Genomic DNA, 14832 nt, shown 5'->3' on the forward strand with positions numbered 1-14832 from the left:
CCATGGCTCGTTCTCAGCCATCGATCTCTCTATTTGCAGCCCTGGACTTGTCCCATCCCTCCACTGGAGGGTGCATCCTGACCTGTGTGGCAGTGACCATTTTCCCATCTATTTGTCACTGCCACAGTGTCATTCTTCTGGGCGCTTGCCCCGCTGGGCTCTCCACAGGGCTGACTGGCCAGCTTTTACTTCCGCTGTAACCATTGCGTCTCCCCCACAGGGTGACATTGACGAGGTGGTCCGTGTTTTCACCACGTCCATCATTTCGGCGGCCGAGGCTGCCATCCCCCGTTCCTCTGGCCTCCCTCGGCGGAAGGCTGTCCCCTGGTGGTCTCCGGAGATTGCTGAGGCTATTCGCGACCGTAGGCGGGCTCTCCAGCGTCATAGGCGGCACCCGTCTCTGGAGACCCTCATCGCCTTTAAGAGGCTCCGTGCCTTCGCCCGTCGTCTTATTGCACGGCGTAAGCTGGAGTGCTGGGAGAGGTACGTCTCCTCCCTGGGCTCCCGTGTCTCGTCCTCGCACGTGTGGTCCCGGATCCGGCGGATTTATGGCTCCCAGACCCCTATGGGTGTCCCTGGGCTCTCCTTGGACGGCGCTGTCTGCACGGACGCTGCCGCCATTGCTGAACGGCTAGCCGCGCACTTTGCTCAGAGCTCTGCTACTGCATCCTATCCCGCCGCCTTTCGCTCTCTAAAGGAGCGAGCCGAGCGGACGCCGTTCTCATTCCACACGCGTCGTTTTGAAACATACAATGCTCCTTTCAGCGAGAGGGAATTCCTCGCCGCCCTCGCCGATTGCCCTGATACAGCACCAGGCCCAGACTGCATCCACGCGCAGATGCTGAAGCATCTCTCCAGGGACTGCCAGAGACACGTTCTCGCGATATTTAATCGCATTTGGAGCGAAGGCGTGTTCCCGTCGCAATGGCGGGAGGGCGTTATTGTCCCCATCTTGAAACCCGGTGCGGACCCACTGGCGGTGGACAGCTATCGTCCCATTACCCTCACCAACGTTTTGTGCAAATTGCTCGAACGTATGGTGGGGCGGCGTTTGTGTTGGGTCCTTGAGTCGCGCGGTCTCCTCGCTCCATCCCAGGGTGGCTTCCGTCGGGGCCGGTCTGCCGTGGACAATTTGGTGCGGCTGGAATCTGCTGTCCGTACGGCTTTTGCTCGACGTCAGCACCTTGTTGCTGTATTTTTCGATCTGCGGAAGGCGTATGACACCACATGGAGGCATCACATCCTCGCCACGTTGCATGGGTGGGGTCTTCGTGGTCGGCTCCCGGCTTTTCTTCAAAGCTTTTTATTGCGCCGCTCTTTCCGGGTGCAAGTCGGTGCCACCTCTAGTTCCTCTTATGTACAGGAAAATGGGGTCCCGCAGGGCTCGGTGTTGAGCGTCTCGTTATTTCTAGTGGCCATTAATGGTCTGGCTGCAGCAGTGGGGTCGTCGGTGTCTCCTTCTTTGTATGCCGACGACTTCTGCATCTCATTTAGCTCCACAACTACGGGAGTCGCCGAACGCAGGTTGCAAGTCGCCGTTCGCAAGGCGGCATCATGGGCTCTGGCTCATGGTTTTCAGTTCTCTGCTGCCAAGACTCGGGTTATGCACTTCTGCAGGCGTCGGACGGTCCACCCTCATCCTGACCTTTACCTCGACGGCCACCTGCTTGAAGTGGTGGACACTTGCCGCTTCTTGGGACTCGTGTTTGATGCCCGGCTCACATGGGTTCCTCATGTTACTCAGCTGAAGCAAAAATGCTGGCGGCACCTCAACGCCCTCCGCTGCCTTAGCCACACGTCTTGGGGTGCAGATCGCTGCACGCTACTGCAATTGTACAGAGCCCTTGTGCAGTCCCGGCTTGATTATGGGAGCCTGGCCTATGGGTCTGCGTCACCCTCAGTGTTGCAGTTGTTAGACCCCATACATCACTGTGGGGTTCGGCTTGCGACTGGCGCTTTTCGCACCAGCCCCGTGGACAGTCTACTGGTGGAGGCCGGGGTTCCCCCGCTGCGGATTCGCCGCCATCGTCTGCTCGCCGACTATGCTGTCCACGTACATTGCTCGCCAGGCCATCCCAACCGTCGCCTGCTTTTCCCTGCCTTGGTCCACCACCTGCCCGAACGGCGACCTCGGTCTGGGCTTTCCGTAGCTGCCCGTGTCCAGTCCCTGCTGTCAGAACTGGGGTCATTCCCTCTTCTGCCTCCCTTCCGGGTCCGTACACCTACGCCTCCCTGGTGTTTGTCCCGGCCGTCCGTCCATCTGGATTTGGCACAGGGACCTAAGGACTCAGTTCCGCCTGTGGCCCTCCGTCGCCGTTTTCTTGCGCTCCTCGACTCATTTCCGGGCTGTGAGCCTGTCTACACTGATGGTTCCCTGGTTGATGGTCGCACTGCCTACGCTTTTGCTCACGCTGCCCATGTTGAGCAACGCTCCTTGCCGGCTGGCAGCAGTATTTTTACTGCAGAGCTGGTGGCCATCTTGCGAGCTCTTGAGCATATGCGTTCCTGCTCAGATGCGTCCGTCGTCATCTGCAGTGACTCCCTGAGCAGCATTCAGGCCATCGACCGCTGCTATCCCTTCTCTCCTCTGGTGTCCTCCATTCAGGAATCTGTTTCCGCCATTGCCCGTTCTGGTCGTTCGGTGGTCCTGGTTTGGACGCCCGGTCATGTTGGCATCCCAGGGAACGAACGTGTAGACAGGCTGGCCAAAGGGGCGATCGACGCCCCGGCTTTGGAGATCGGCCTTACGGCTCGCGACCAGCAGCTGGTGTTGCGCCGTAAGCTGAGTGGGATGTGGGCTGCTGAGTGGCGTGGCATGACAGCCCCAAATAAACTGCGGGCTGTCAAGGAGACGACCGATGTTTGGCGTTCCTCCTTGCGGGCTTCTCGCAGGGACTCGGTAGTCCTGTGTCGGCTGCGCATCGGCCATACCTACCTGACGCACGGCCATCTGTTGCGTCAGGAGGATCCCCCCTTGTGTCGGTGTGGGTCCCGGCTGACGGTCGGCCACATTTTGCTGGAGTGTCCTCGACTGCGCACACTCCGGCAATCTTTTAATCTCCCGGGCACTTTGGCTTTGGTTTTATCTGACGATGCCTCCATGGCTGATGACGTTTTAAATTTTATCCGTGGTAGTCCGTTTTATGGTTCGATTTAGGGAGGTCCTGCGCCTTTCCCTTTCTGTGTCTTTTGTCCTTGTGTCTGTTGCTGTTCTGGTGTGCCGGAGATGGTTGGCTCTTTCCCATTTTTGTTCTCGTGGTCAGTCAACTAGTCTCCGGCCATCTTCCTTTCTTCTGTTTCTTTCTGTCTGGTGTTCCTCTGTCCTGTTCTTGTCTTTAGTGTTTGTTGCTGCATTTGTGTTCTTTTAGCGCCTGGGGGGACGTCTCCTCCCCCTTTGGTTTTTATCTGCTCCTTAGCTTTTCGGCTCGCCTGATTTTGGAATGGGGGACTGATGACCTTCGCTGTTTAGTCCCCCTTAAACATACCAACAACCACCAACAACACTACAATAACAATAACAACAACAAAAAAAACTCCTCCCGAACAGGCCACGAAGGCCAACAGTACCGACCGGCCACCATGTCATCCTCAGCCCACAGGCGTCACTGGATGCAGATATGGAGGGGCATGTGGTCAGCACACTGCTCTCCCGGCCAAATGTCAGTTTCCGAGACCGGAGCCGCTACTTCTCACTCGAGTAGCTCCTCAGTTTGCCTCACAAGGGCTGAGTGCACCCTGAACAATAACAATAAAACAAATACAGTAATGAATGCATAATACACACATTTTAAAAAAAGGATTGCATCACCCTGGTTCCCAGAACTCCTGAAGATAGATGATGACTGTGGATACTGTATCGCAGACACAGTCCCTTTAACTGTTCAGAGATGTCACTAAACCAGCCCAAAGATGAAAACAACATTGCACGAGCAGCAATTATTAGATGGAGCGGGTCCAACAGCCTACCAGTTCCAGTCATTCCACCAGGCAGGAGGTACATGGCTTGTGTTGTCTGTAGTTCAACAATGCCTAGATGCTCAATACCGTGGTTCAGTTGTGTCCACATTGTTACTTTGTGCCAGGGAGGGTTCTCAAAAAGGGAACTGCCCAGGTGTCTTGGAGTGAACCAAAGAGATATTGTTCAGACATGGAAGAGATACAGAGAGGCAGGAACTGTCAGTGACATGCCTCGCTCAGGCTGCCCAAGAGCTACTACTGCAGTGGATGACCACTACCTATGGATTTTGGCTTAGAGAAACCCTGACAGCAACGCCACTGTGTTGAATAATGCTTTTTGTGCAGCCACAGGATGTCGTGTTATGACTCAAACTGTATGCAATAGGCTGCATGATGCACAACTTCACTCCCCATGCCCATGGCAAGGTCCATCTTTGCAAACACAACACCATGCAGTGTGATACAGATGGGGCCAACAACATGCCGAATGGAATGCTCAGGATTGGCATCATGTTTTCTTCACCGATGAGTGTTGCATATATATGCCTTCAACCAGACAATTGTCGGAGACGTGTTTGGAGGCAACCCAGTCAGGCTGAATGCCTTAGAATCACTGTCCAGTGAGTGTAGGAAGGTGGAGGTTCCCTGCTGTTTTGGGGGTGGCATTATGCGGGGCCAATGTACACCGCTGGTGGTCATGGAAGGCGCCGTAATGGCTGTACAATACGTGAATGCCATCCTCCAACCGATAGTGCAACCATATGGGCAGCATATTGGCGAGGCATTCGTCTTCATGGGTGACAATTCACACCCCCCATCGTGCACATCTTGTGAATGACTTCCTTCAGGATAACGACGCGCTTGACTAGTGTGGCCAGCATGTTCTCCGGGCCCTATCAAATATGCCTGGGATAGATTGGAAATGGCTGTTTATGTATGACATGACCCCCAACCACTCTGAAGGATCTACGCCGGATTGCTGCTGAGGAGTGGGACAATCTGGACCAACAGTGCTTTGATGAACTTGTCGATATTATGCCATCGTGGGTACAGGCATGCATCAATGCAAGAGGACGTGCTACTGGGTATTAGAGGTACCGATGTGTGCAGCCTCTAAAGGTCTCGCTGTATGGTGGTACAACATACAATGTGTGGTTTTCATGAGCAATAAAAATGGCGAAAATGATGTTTATGTTGATCTCTATTCCAATTTTCTGTACAGGTTCCAGAACTCTCGGAATCAAGGTGATGCAAAACTGTTTTTGATGTGTGTATTTCAAAAATTTCAGTCTCATTAACAATGTACTAGTTACTTACTTCTTACACTGTTTTTAATGTGAATGATGACCTTTAAAAAATATATATGGCAGCAACACAGAAGTAATAAAATCTGTAGAAGATGACAGTCTGGAGAAAAGCATAAATAATATGGTAATGTGAGCAAATGAGATGGGGGAAAGAAAACAGGAACAGACAATGCTGAGGAAAGAACAGACAGTGTTGACAACATGGCAGAAATACTTGTTTGCAGTTTGACAGAAGAAAGATAACTGGTATACACAAAAAAGGAAGCTACATTGATGATAACAAGCATAGGTTTCATCTCCTCTTGCATGCAGCATGGTTTTGGATCACACACGCTGTACTAGGTAGACTGTTCAGAGCTGTGTGAATGAAAGGGTGAAAGAGGTGGAGAAAGATTGAGTATTATGCACAAGTACAACCAAGATGCTGGACATGCTTTGTAGTTATGTAATGATGACAGGTATTTGACATTTGAGATGAGGAATTTAGGACACCAGTAGCAAAGAAACTGATGAAGAAAACACTTTTTGACATTATGTCTGTGGAATCCCAGCGTTTGCTGTATATTGGTTGTAAGAAACAATCCAAATTGCATTTATTTACTGTTGAGAGTGCTTTTAGTCATCAGGCTATAATCAGAAGAATATCAGTCAGCATCAACATAGGGATCCATGCCCACACTGCAGCTGCCTCAGATATGATTGATCATGGTCTACTGTCTGAAGGTGCTCACAACAATAAATAAACACAATTAAGATGGGTTTTTTACACTCAATGGAAATGGAGGATGTGAAAGTCACATTGCCTATTCAGTCTTGACAGTGATAGAAACAGATGCTCCAGATTTCCAAGCATTTAGAAGAAGTGGCATTTTTGGCATGTTTTGCGTGAGGAATGAGCCATTTATGTTAGCATTGTTTCCAGTCAGTGGTAGGTGCAATAGAGAGGGTACAGATTGGTAATACGAGGAACATGGTGTTGAGTCCATATGCAGAAATATTTTTTTTAATTTCCAATTTTTATATGCTACTTACACTGCAAATAAGCCAAAATAATCCTCAATACATTGTATTTATTAATATTTTCACAAAAGCATATGAAAATAAAAGGCAATGGAAAAGTTCAGATAGCAAATAAATTTCCATGAATGAACTGTAAGGCATACATGAAAACTTCGTGCATAAATAAGATACTTTTATTATTTTACAGTAGGTGATTTATACGTTCTGTGGTCATATCCACTGTAAAAATGGGGAAAGCAGTAATTATCTCAGCATCTTGTACATGCTATAAACACTAAATTTTTAAAATTACATGTTTGTTTTAATGTTTCTATGGAAAAGTAAACTTGTTTTACATTCATGAAAGGTTTTCTCTCAGTGCAGAGTTTGACAGCGAACCATTCATAACACATCTCATTTTGGCAAATATTGGTGAGGAAAGATGGTAATGTACAATGGAATGTATTTTGATGCAGTCTTCTCAGGATATGATTTCTTTAACCCCCTCAATGGGGCAATTTCACCTGCACTGGAAAACTACTGTTTGGGTGCTGTTGCTGAGGGCTGCTCAGGAGCCAAAATGGAACTAATGGAATAGGGAGTGTTGTACACTTTAATTTTAATCCCTTCTTGGGGACTTATTAACAGAGTTCTTTAGGATACTGCAAATACAATTCTTTCTTGGAACTTTATTTGCAATCCCAAATTTTCCTTTGCATTTCTTTTAATGCCTTTTATGAATATATTAATAAACTCAATATACTGAGCATTATTTTGGCTTATTTAGAGAGAAAGTAATGCAAAAAATCGAAAATAAGAAAAAAAGTTACTGTCTAGGAGCTCAAACCATGACCCTCGGTTTACCATTCTGTACTCTTTCCACTGCACCAAATGCTGTAGTGCAACTATGCTAACATAAATAGCTCGTGCCTCATTTTACTCACACCGAAAATTTTATATTTTCATAATGCTTGGCCATCTTGAGCTCCCACTTCTGTCACTTTCATTTCAGACAAGCCCTGCACCTATCAAAAGACTGGACAAAGTTGATGATGATAAGTAAATGTAGTCACCATGTATTAGTAGGAAGGACTGACATCATTAAATAATTGATTGTTACACACGCATTTTACAGAAGCATTCATGGCTATCTCGAGTTGCCTGGAGTCTTCACTATTTGCGCTGTTTTTGAAATGCATCACAGTAGTAAAATAACTGGAAACCAGACTATCTTTTGTTTTATTTTTGGTTGACATGTTTTTCTAAATTTTTAGATTGCAATCAGGCAAGACAAAGTTTTTCTGTGTGCTGTGAGAGTTTGTTTCTTCTGGACTAAGTGTTCATCAAAGATTATGCATAGATCTTTTAGTGTTATCTGATAGGGTAATTAGGTACCATCACTGAGTATAAGAGGAATTGCTTCATAAAAATGTTCACTGATCAAATTTCTGTGTGATACAGATGAACTGCGAGTTCTTATGATGAAGCTTAAGATCAAGGTTTTGTGCCCATTGTGGTACTGAATAAAGATCACCAATCACATCAACCACAGTAGCAGCAGTGTCGTTAGGCCCAGCACTTACATAGAAATGGATACCATCAGCAGTTAAGTGGTAGTTACAAGAATGTAGCAGAGATGAAATATCATTCATAAAAAGCAAAAAAGGTAGTGAACAAAGGACTGTACCCTAGGGGGTCCTACGAGCACAGTTTCCATGATAACATTTCAGACCCACAAAAAACTCATTGACATCAGTTTTTAACATATTTATTGATCCACAGTACAGCACTGTTTGAGAAATTCTGTTGATTCATTTTCATAAGTAGTTTATCAAAACTGATATCATGAGTGTTGCTGAAATCAAGTAACGTTAAAATAGTCACTTCACATATGTCCATGGGATGTTTGATGTCATCTATCAATTTGATTAATGCAGTTGGTGTGCTATGAAGTTATGAGAACCATGATTGACATTTATCATGAGTATTAGTAGTAGTAGTAGTAGTAGTAGCTTTATTCATCCGTAGATTTGTTTTTACAAGGATATAGAATAAGTCACAGTATTTACAAGTTTAGGCCAACTTAAAATAAGCTAATTTGTAAACATGTATACTTATAGACTTCTAGTTAGAGACACTCATTAAATTTACTCCTGGTATACAATACTTTTTTTAGAAATAACTTCTTAAATAATGTAATGCCACACTGTTCAGTCATATCTCATGATCAGTCACTGCACACACTATACGCGCATTGTTTCATAACACTTCACTCACAACACACACACACTCACACACACTGGTGATCTCTGGGCCATTTTTTGTACCGCATCTTTCCATTTGCTATCCTGAAAAACTGAGACAGCATGCCTCCATAATGAGTGAGATGTTGAGCTCAGAAAGAGGAAGAGGTGTTAGTATTGTGCTATGCATAACTTGGGGGGTAAATATTTCTAGAAAGGAAAAAAGAAGGAAAAAACATAAAGTGAAGGTGTTAGGTGGAATGTTGGATATTTTATAATCATTATTATTATTATTTATTTGTATAACATTTTTCATCAAGCCCCCTACAATGTTTTATCTAAGTAATCCTTCAATGTGTAAAATATATTGCATAACAGGTACTTTTTTGCTGTCATTATAAATAAGTGTATTTTTGCAATTTCTTTAATCTCTTTTGGTTATTTATTGTGCAGTTTTATTCCTTGGTAGAAAATGCTGTTTTGAGTTTTATGTTTAGTTTCTCTTGGTGAATGTAAGTTGAGTCTATCTCCTGTTGCATGGTCATGGACAGAGCTGATGTGCCGTAATTACCAATGTTATTTTTCATGTGTACAGCTGATTGGTAAATGTATTCACATGGGAAAGTTAAAATCCCCAGTGTTTTGAACAGATCTTTACAATGAGCTCGACTACCATTTTTGGTTACGATTCTTATGGCTCTTTTCTGGAGTCTGAAACTTGTGTACATATTTTGTGCATTTGTTCCCCAAAAAAGAATGCCATAGCTAAGAATTGAATGTACATATGAATAGTATGTACCTAAAAGACACTGCATGTTACATACTGATGATAGGAGACTAAAAGCATAACATGCTGATGACATTCTGTTAGCAAGTACCTTTGTGTGTTCACACCACTTCAACTGAGATTCAATATTCAAATTTTGCATTTGTTACACGGTCTATAGAGATGCCATTTACATTTAATTTAATATCGTTATTCTTCCTCTTCAAACTGAAACTTACGGCATTAGTTTTCTTTATCTTCAATGTCACTTTATTTCTTATTGACCGATCATAAACTTCCTTGAGAGTTTCATTTCCATTCTCGGCAAGGTGTTCTCTTGTTTTCTCAGTGGCTATAATATTGCTGTCATCAGCGAAGAGAATTTTTCACCATGAGTAACACTATTGGGAAAGTCTTTGATGTATATCAGGAATAGTACTGGGTCTAACATGCTGCCTTGGAAAACCACTATATTAACATATTTTGGTTCTGATAAGTGTTTTACTAAATGTTTAGAACTATTTGAAGTATGTGTTATCTCTACTGTTTGTACCCTATCTGCTAGGTATGACTGAAACCAGTCATTAGCCACCCCTCTTATTCCTAATGCTTCTAATTTATTTAATAGAATCTTGTGGTCGACTGCATCAAAGACCTTAGAAAGATCTAAAAATATGCCTGTGACACACTCATCTTTATCAAGAGCATCAAGTACAACTTTTGTGAATTCTACTATGGCTGACTCCGTATATTTGCGACTTCGGAAACCAAATTGTGATTTGCTTAAAAGCTTTTATTTATTCAGGTAATTCATGAATCTGTCTTTCATAATTGCTTTATTATTTTTGAGAATGCTGACAGCAGGGAAATGGGCTGGTAATTTTTTATGTCTTTTGCATTACCTTTCTTAAGCAAAGGTACAACTCTTGCCTGTTTTAACTGCTCTGGAAATGTCCCTGATGTAAAGGATTCATTTATTATATTTGTTAAGGGGCCATGTATAATCCCTATGCATTGTTTCAGTACACACATTGGTACTTCATTTGAGTCTACTGACTTTTTATTTTTTTAATTTTTGAACAGTTTTATTGACTTCATTCTCTGTGGTTGGAAGTAACGTCATTGTATTTAGTGCAACATTATTTACAGGTGTTATATTTGTTTTGGGGAATTTATGCTGTAGCTTCTCTGCAATACCTGAAAAATGCTTGTTTACATAGTTTACTAGGTGTTGTGAATCATTTATTACCTTATCCGCTGCCCTTAGCAGTATGTTATTCTGGGTTTGTTTGCCTCACCCTGTTTCATTTTTTATAACATCACAGACTGCTTTGCTTTTATTCTCTGCACTATATATTATTTTGTCATTAAATGACTTTTTTGCAGCAATCAGCACCTTCCTATAGATCTTTTTGTATCTGTGATAGAAATTTAAGAATTCTGGATCATTGTGAATCTTTTTCATAGAACTGAGGTGTTTAAGTGTTTTGGAGGACTTCTTAATACCTGCTGTTGTCCATCTGTTTTTGTGAGATGTTGATACAGACATGCATACTTTTGGAAATGCCTTTTCAAAGTTCAATTTAAACAATGTGGAGAATTTAGAGAATTTCATATTCACATTGGTTTCCTTATACACTTCATCCCAGCTTTGTTTTTCTAGTTCTTTTGAAAAATCATTTTGATTTCTGTTAGATGTCATTTATAGGCTTATAGTTTAGAGAATGATTCGGTGCCTGATTTTACTGTTGTTATTTGACAGAGATAGTGTGATAGTCCGAGATCTTTTACAGCTGCATCACATTTTTCCCTGTCCATATTTATAGCCACATGGTCAATTACTGATGCAGTTGAGGGGGAAGTTCGAGTGGCTTACACCATACAACACCAATTTAGCAGTAGTCCATTTATTCACATAAACACATGCAAGCCTCACAAAGAACTGAACATGGCGTAACAGCCCAAAGACAATGGTCAGAGTCCAAAGACGATGCTCAGAGTCCAAAGACAAATGCATATTAATGCTGGTGTCGACCTCATCAGCGCCTAATAGCCCCCCCCCCCCCACCCCCCACCGCAGAACGCAGTATTCTTGAGGGGCTGGGAGGGGGGGGGGGGTGACTAAGGCATCGGCAGGGGTGGTCTGCGGGAGCCAGAATACGGTCAGCGTGACAGCGTCGTCAGGGAGCTGTGAGGGTAGATGTCGTGATGGAAGGCTAAGCCACCGAACCTCGAAGTCGTTGAAGTGAGCCGGGCATTGTACCGGGCGTGCGGCGACAGGTAGGGCAGCAGTTTGCGGGTCGAACGGAGCGATGACAATGATGTCTCCAGTGGGCGTGGGCGTGGCGAACACACAAAGCATGTCCAGGTCGACATCGGGTGGGAGGGGAACACATTTCACCAGGTGTCACGGAATGGTGGAGGTTGTGTCGTGAGCACTGGATGAAGAGAAACACATGACGAACAGTGTATCATTGCACAGTATTATTGAGATGTCGTGGATTATGTCTGGGGGGACAGGCACAAACACCCTGAGCGACGGCACGTTCAAGATTGTGGAGGGGGGGGGGGGGGGTGAGAAACCTCGACAGGGTGAGGCAGGACGGTGGAGAGGTCGAAGAGACGTGTGAAGATCCCAGTGGCGAGGGCATGATTTTAGGTAAGCTCGACGTGGGAGCATGTGGTCACTCGATGGAGTGTGTGACACCGGAGTAGATGGCGAGGTCGGAGGATAGCTCGACGATTGGAACCAGAAGTCATTTGATCAAGTGCGTAAGTCAGACGTGGAGGGAGTGGTCGGAGCATCGTGAGCCAGGACAGTGAGTGGCGTGGTCGTGGCCTGAAGGGGGGTAGAAGAAGGCTCAACATGAGCAGGCTTAAGTCTGTAACAGCTGAATCTTTCATCTGGATGTCATAGGTGTTGGCTGAGCACCAGAGAACTTGGTACGGGCCGGTGTATGGAGGTTGGAGGGGAGCATGGACAGTGTGATCTTGAAGCATGACATACTCGCAGTTGTCCAGAGATTTCGGGACATGAACCTTAAAGCGGGAAGGGCTGGCAGGCAGAGAGATATGGAGGTTGATGAAGTGGAGTCTGACGTGGTCCACAAAGGAAGGTAGACTGAGGGAGAGAAGCGGAAGGGCTCACAAGTTCGCCAGGAAGAACAATGTTCTGGCCATATATGAACTCGGCTATTGTGCCTTTGAGGTCTTCCTTATAGATCACACGAATGCTGAGTAGCACAAGGGGAAGGGCCTCCATCCATAGAGATTCGTGGCATTGAAGAGCCGCCTTGAAAGTGCGGTGCCAGCGCTCGACTTGCCAGTTACTTTGTGGGTGATATGCTGTGATATGGATGTGCCGGATGCTACAAATGTTACAAATCTCGTTGAACAGGGCCTATTCAAATTGTCTGCCCTGGTCAGTCGTGATGATAGCTGGACATCCGATATCCATGACTCGACGAAAGCTCGAGCAACAGTTTCTGCCATAATATTGCGGAGGGGGACAGCCTCGACCCAGAGAGTTGTTCGGTCGATAAACGGGTGAGCATAACGAAAGCTGTTAGAGGGGAAGAGAGGGCCGGCAATGTCAATATGAATATGCTGGAAACGTCCAGGAGGGATCGAAAAGGCGCCAAGGGGGGGGGGGGGGGGGGGGTGAAGTTTGCTTGTGTACTTTGCAGCCTTGGCACGCGATGCAGGGAAGTGCCCATTGCTGGCAGACCTTGTTGTCATTTCTCCACACAAAGTGCTCCGCTACGAGGCGGGCGGACGCACGAACACTGGGGTGGGCTAAATTATGCAATGAGTTGAAGACAGCTCATCGGAGCATGGTTGGGATGACGGGGCGTAATGTGCCCATACTGTTGTCGCACCAGATCTCAACAGAAATGCCAGGGACGGTGGTGCGGACAAAGTGTACTCAAGAAGTTGAGTCTGAAATCAAATTTTTTGTTTCCTCGTTGGCGGGTTGGAGGTTAGGCAGATCAGAGAGGTCTAACAGCGAATGGACGGCGTCAACTCATGAAAGGAAATCAGCAACTATATTGTCAGCACCCTTTATGTGTCTGACATCGGTGGTGAACTGAGATATGAAGTCCATGTATCTGAAGTGGTGAGGAGGCGGGTCAGCTGCCGGGTTTGTAATGGCCGCAGCCAGGGGTCTGTGGTCCATTAAAATATAGAAAGGGCGTCCCTCAATGTCAGTCTTAAAATGCTTGATCGCTTCGTAGACCACGAGCAACTCCCTGTCAAATGCAGAATATTTCTGTTGTGCATTGCTGAGCTTGCGTGAGAAGAGCTGCAGTAGCAAAGTTTGGCCGTCGATTGTCTGGCTAAGGACAGTGCTGATGGCAGTATTGCTCATGTCTGTGGTGATGAAAAGCTGTGCACTGCGATGAGGATGCGCGATGGTGCGGCCTCGGCAAGAAGATTTTTGAGGGCAGTGAAAGAGTCAGTCATAGCAGGGGTCCATGGAACGGGCCGAGATCCAGAAGTGTTGGTGCCTGCCAAGGTGTCCGTCAGTGGAGCTTGAATCTCCGCAGCCTGAGGTAGATGTTGGCGATAATAATTAACCGTCCCCAGAAAGCACCAGAGCTCTTTGAATGATGCAGGTCTGGGTAGGTTTAGTATTGTTTGTACTTTCTCAGGGGGCGGTGAAATGCCGTCGGCAGAGACCCGAAAACCAAGAAAAGTGACAGTGGGTTGATGTAGCTGCAATTTGTCCTGGTTGGTCTCGATGCCTGCTGCCGCGAGAGTGTTCATAACAGTTTGCACATGTCGAATGTTGTCCTCGGCTGAGGAGCTGCACTCAAGAATGTCATCAAGATATGTAAAGCAGAATTTTAGGTCGAATAGCACTTCGTAGATGAAGAGTTGCCAGGTCTGGGTTGCGTTTTTCAGACCGAAGGGCATGAATCGAAACTGAAATAACCTGATTGGGGTGGTGATTGCTGTCTTCTGGATGTCTTCAGGTGCCATGAGGATCTGGTGGTTGGCCCGTTTGCAATCAATGACAGAGAACGTGGTCCCTCCTGCGAGGGAACTGGTAAAGTCGGCAATGTTGGGTATGGGATAGGTGTCAATAATTGTTCATGCGTTTAGTCGACGGTAGTCTCCGCACATGTGCAAGGACCCGTCTTTCTTGAGTGTCATATGTATGGGCGTAGACCAGCTACTGGCAGAGGTTTCAATGACGTCAGAATTAGTAGTCAGAAATCTGATTTTTAAGGTCGGAGAGGCGCTCGGGGCAAAGTCAACTTGGTTTACTGGAGATCAGGGGTTCTGGCGTGAGGCAAAGCTTGTGAACCGTGCAGTTGGTGATGATGGAAATGTTGCCGGCGTCACGGGAGGTGGTTTGTTTAGAATGTGTGGCGAGAGGCGCAGGCAAGGAGTATTTGTGGTATTCGGAGCCACTCGGCAGTTCCGACGGGAGCCGAGGTGGCAAGTGTCCCAGGAGTCAACGCAACAAGATGGCCGCCAGCCTGAAGCAGTGGCACGGTCGTGGGCGAAACGCTTGGCGCGAGTGCACTATTTGTGTTGTCAGTTGCGCGCAGGA

This window comes from Schistocerca piceifrons, chromosome X (genome assembly GCF_021461385.2).
Source record: "Schistocerca piceifrons isolate TAMUIC-IGC-003096 chromosome X, iqSchPice1.1, whole genome shotgun sequence".
NCBI classification, from domain to species: Eukaryota; Metazoa; Arthropoda; class Insecta; order Orthoptera; family Acrididae; genus Schistocerca; species Schistocerca piceifrons.